Source organism: Ailuropoda melanoleuca, chromosome 5 (genome assembly GCF_002007445.2).
Source record: "Ailuropoda melanoleuca isolate Jingjing chromosome 5, ASM200744v2, whole genome shotgun sequence".
NCBI classification, from domain to species: Eukaryota; Metazoa; Chordata; class Mammalia; order Carnivora; family Ursidae; genus Ailuropoda; species Ailuropoda melanoleuca.
In genome coordinates, this window is record NC_048222.1 from 67,381,428 (window position 1) to 67,386,804 (window position 5,377).

The following is a 5,377-nucleotide window of genomic DNA, read 5'->3' on the forward strand; positions in this document are numbered from 1 at the left end:
AGGTGGCTACCGCTTCCCGGCGCCCTGACACGGCGGCTCCCTCCCCCTTCTGTTTAGCTTCCGATATCTGTGCGCGGTTTCACGGCTCCCCGCTTCGTACCTCGATACTCAGCGCTGGAGATGTTCATTTGTAGAGATCCAGATGTATCTTCCTGCGTCTCAGGCTGATTCCGTGGATGTTCCTGCTGGTCTGGTACCTATCCAGCTCAACTCAGGGGACCGGCTGAAAAAGGGGTCCCCTACTCCTCCACCATCTTCTAAGTATCTCTGCTTAGAGAGTCTTTTACGTTGTTGTTCAGAGTGAACGTTTTGAGCAACAGGTCACTTACCTTCACTCAGGCAAGAAAAGTCAGTATTTGGGTAAAAAAGGAGTTTGTTCTTCCTCAGCAAGTTCCCCTTGGTCTTGCTTATTGCGAAGGGAAACACGTGCGTGCGCACAGCAGAGTAAACCAGTAAACNAGGGAAACACGTGCGTGCGCACACCACAGTAAACCAGTAAACTGGTTGTTTGCAGTGGTTCTCAAAGTACAACTCGTAACTAAGTTTTCTGCTCCTACTCAGCAAAAGACAGCTGCCAACTCTTCTTTGTATATTCATTTAAAATAATATTTGACATTACGATAAACATAGGAGCCAATTACTGTGTGCTTAGCACATATAAAATGATTTCTTCCTCGCGACGATTCCCCATGATAGGGACGTTATCACACCCACTTTACAGGTGAGGCACTGAGAAATTGTGCAACTCTCCCAAGGTCACACAAAACTGCAGCTGAGACCGTCTGGCTCTGGATTCCATGTGCCTTAAAGTGACTTTGGGGGCGCCTGGGTGGCTCAGTTGGTTAAGCGTCTGCCTTTGGCTCAGGTCATGATCCCAGGGTCTTGGGACTGAACCCCTCATCAGGCTCCATGCTCAGCGGGGAGCCTGCTTCTCCCTCTCCTCCCTGCTCATGCGCGCTCTCTCTCTCTCGCTAGCTCTTTCTCTCTCAAATAAATAAAATATTTTAAAAAAAAAGTGACTTTGTTCTGTGTTTTTCCATTTGGTGTAACTGCTGAAATTTCTATTTTACATTCTTGCAACCGAGAAAATCTTGTAGATTGATTCATTTAATTCTGCTGGGTTCATTTGAGATGAATGATAATTATTAGTGCCATCTAGTGATATTTATTTTACTGATCTAATACATGGAAAATTTCTGGCAGGACATTGGAATATCAGTTAATTGATTTATTCACAAGTATTTATTTTCCTGAAGTGGAAATTACATTTAGCTATTTAATAACTATTCTTTCTTTGATAAAGTGGGAGAAGTAACAGAATTCCAATTTTTAAGATTTCTATAATTGCTACATCAAACTCACTTGGAAATTTGAAAGGGAGGAAATTTTATGACTAATAGACTATAATAGCTTGAAGAAGGTTAGGAGAAGTTGTATAAATTGCAGACCCTTTCCTGAAAGGCATCTTACAACACAAAGTGAGTGAGGGTAAACTTTCCTAGATTTGGTTCAATGGGATTCTTAAAATTTGTTATATATCACAGTTACACTTGAGGGCCATATCCTCGAAATCCAGAAATCTCTAGTACCCTTAGTAGGCATATGATAAGTACTTGCAGAGCAGATATTACAGAATGAATTCAAATTGCTGCCCCAAGACAGAGGAAACAGTTTCAAACTTCTGGCTTTTGGAACATTTTTTGTTTTCCCTAAAGTGTATATTGTTAATATCACCAATAAATAGTAAACGAATGGGTCAGATTCGGCTCCACGACATTTCAGATGGCAGATTATCTTGAAAGAAGATAGTAACCACATTTCTTCTGACTTCCACAAGCCATGTACTCAACTTATGTTCCAAGGTCCCGTTTCGAGCGTTGGTGTTGGTCTTTTCCCGGAAATACCCCTCTTTTTTAAAAAAACAAACCAAAAGCTTGATTCTCCTTCTTTCATTGCCTAAAACACATTGTCCACATTCAATCTCATTAAAGAGAACACATAAACTTGGGAAATTTTACCAAGTCACCTACGAGGAGTTCCTTTTGTTTTTAGTCATGTCCTTTTTAGGAAAAATAAGTAATTGTACCCAAATCCTGTCTCTCCTGTCATTTCTAGGTCACTGTGCAGGTGGTTGAGAGCCTCCGGAGGCTGGACATTCACTCCCCCCGGGCTGGCACTGCCAACGTGGAAATACACCCAGACCAGTGCCCAGCCTCTTCTCATCTCGCATTTTCGCTCTCCTATATGATGTTTTAAATCCGTGTTATTCTTCCTGCTCTTTCCACTCAATCTGAGAGTGGAGTTTGGCCCAAGAGGAGACAAAACAAACGTAGCAAGCCAAAAACCAAGTTGGCTGTCAGGCATCCCTGTCAACATCTCTAAGCCAGTGCATAACACCAGGGAAACCCGAGGCGACAATTGTGTGCTCCAGTTTCTGCCCTGTCATGATGCAGAGAATATTTGCCTGGCAAGTGGGTGGTGAACTTCAGGCACGTTATTGTCAATAACGGCCACGTGACCGTCTGGTTTTAACCCAATCTCTTGTTGAATCAGAAGCAAAACCCAAGAAGGGGAGCGAGAAGGTGGCCTCCACAGGGGATCAGCTGCATTCCCACGCCTGCAAGAAGACCACTCAGAGCCCATCTTTGCCAGAGCTTTCGGTTGGGGCAGAGAGTGCCCCAGAGCTCTAATTTTCAGTCTGTATTTCAAAGGTAATGCCTAGAAATCAATTTTCTGCTTGTCCTCTTGTTTAGTCAAGGGGAGAAATTTGCTGCTTATGAAGGCTTGAGGGCCTGACACCACTTCAAGAGAGCTCTCCAGGATCACAGGTTAAGGTATCTTCTGCGTCAGCTCGCCCTCCCCACACCGCAGAAAGCCTCAACCTTGACCTAGAGGGAATTTCCTTTCTAGAGGAGAGCAAGGAAATTCCATTTCCATGTTAACAGAGGGAGGTCTCCCCCTGTCACTGTCTGCCGCTGTTAGCTCTGTGGGCTCTGGGAGCCCAATTATGTGTGGAGGCATTAAAAAGGGAGCTGGTGTGCAGACTGGCATGCAGAAGACACGGACACAGATCCTGTCAACAAATAATGGAATGTGCTGGTGTGTTGGCACACACATCTGCAGTTTGCAAGATTACCTTTCAAAGTGGACTTACTGTACGGCTTGAAGGGAGCGGAGGCCCCCATTTCTCTACCTTTCCTGCTTGGATGGTCTGGATGCCATCGACACAGGCAGCGGAGAAAATAACAGCAGGGTTCACTGTTCATGCAAGTGTAATAATAGTCTTTAACAGAAGAAGAGTAATTACCTTTGTCTAGTTTTTCCTGCTGTAAAGTGTAATAAAATAGAGGGCCAGCGTCTACTGTGATACGCGCCACGCTGCTCATCTGAAATGCACGCCAATGGCTCTGCAACATCCTTTGATCACAAGCTAAATTCACATCTTAATTTTGAAAACTCCATTACCGTCGGGTAGATTCCCCGAATGCATTTGACAGCTCTCAGGCCAGCGCTATTAGGTGAGAAATCTCAAAGCCCTGCTAGATTTACAGCCCGGGAGATCATAGAGCATGAGCGGGGGCCGTCCCATCCCCCATCGATTCTCCAGCATCACGGTGACAGGAGGTATCTGTGTAGCAGAAGGAAGAGCTCGAGAGGGGTGGCTGCATTTGGAAATAGAAGCCCCTGTGAGCCGCCGGAAGCAGTGGTGCTGAAAAGCAATCGCGGGTGTCAAGAACTTTCTTCGCTAAGCAGTGCAGCTGGTGGCAGTAAATAGCGTTCTAATAAAGGAGGATGTTCGGTCCATGACATAAGTGCATACTGTTTCAACTACCAAACATAATTTATGAGATGGCATGTGTGGGAAATGGGTTCTCCTCCTATACATTTATAAATAAAAATGCGAAGATTTCAATAGGAAGAAAAGATCTGCATTTTAAATCAAAGTAAAATGGGAAGATCAATGAGAAGCGCACTGTTTTTCTAAGCACGCCATGATACATCACATTTACAAGACGCTTCGGGTGTCACACTGTACAATTACTTTCATTCCTAAAAAAGATGGATGCTGTTTTCTAGGATAGTGAATGCCGTATTTATGACATGAGGTCCCCTCATGCCCCACCTCTTCCAGAAGCTGCAAAAAGGCAAACGCTTACGTCCAGTACCTCGGACCTCCCTTTCAAAGATAGGAGCACACGTTCTTATACAAGCCAGTAATGAAATCCAGTCAATTTCACCTAATCCTTAAAATGGTTCTGAGGGAACTGTTGAAAATGATGAACCAGAAAAGCCACATGTACTATTAGCAAGGCTTAAACACCGGGGCTCATCTGACCTCTTAACTCATTGACTCTGCATGAGTAAATAAGTTATTAGTTTTGACATAACCAGTGGTTTATTTTACCATCTACTGCTGTTCTTTGTTACATGTTCTATTCATACCACATGTTATTGCTCTTTATAATTACTGTGGAACATAGCAATTGCACAGACTGTATCATATCCCACTGGGATAAACATTGTGGATGAGGGACCAGAAGAACTTGCCTTTGACTTAAAGTTTATTCCTACTGCTTTCTTTACATGAGAAAGATTTTTCACTGACGCCATTCACAAAACTAACTCTATGTTTTAATGACTATGGAGCCACTTTGAATAGCACTTTATCCAGGAACTCCAAATGCCAATTTGTTTTCTACTGTGAGGTGTGTGTTCGAGCTTATGAAATGAATAGCTGGTTAATCTTTGAAGCTATTATACTCAAGATAAAAATCTACTGAACCTGAAAGCGAAATCCAGCATTCACACTGCTATTCTTTGAAATTCGTTTTTCCCTACTGTGCCTGTATAACTGTTTGTTAATATCATATTTTGCTTTAAAGAGAGAGTATGGTAACCTCAGATGTCAACCAGCACCAGTATTTTCCTTATCGTTTTGCGGACTCTGAAACTCATTACTTAGGGATAGAGAAGCCGGATTTCTAGTCTCTTTGGGATGAAAACACTAAAAATTAGTAGCTACAGCATAAAGACATGGTGCTAAGTGGGTATTATTTTTATGTGTTTTAACTGTAAGTTTGAACCCAGCCTAAGGGCAGACAGATTTGAAACATCATTATCATCGAGTCAAGAAGGACGAGAAAATAGTGTGAAAACTTTGGCAAAGTTCTTTGGTAAAGAGAAAAACCCTTTAGATAATCAAAGGTGCAGAGCTACGGGCAGGATTTTGCTTCACCGTGTCCCCTAAACTGTTAAGAACCAGATGGCTTCAGAGAAATTATATATGAAACTGATAAAGATTTGAATCCAGTGGTTTCTGGGGAATTCTAGGCAGATGCCATCAGGATGTGCATAAAAAGTTAAACAGCAGTAATGA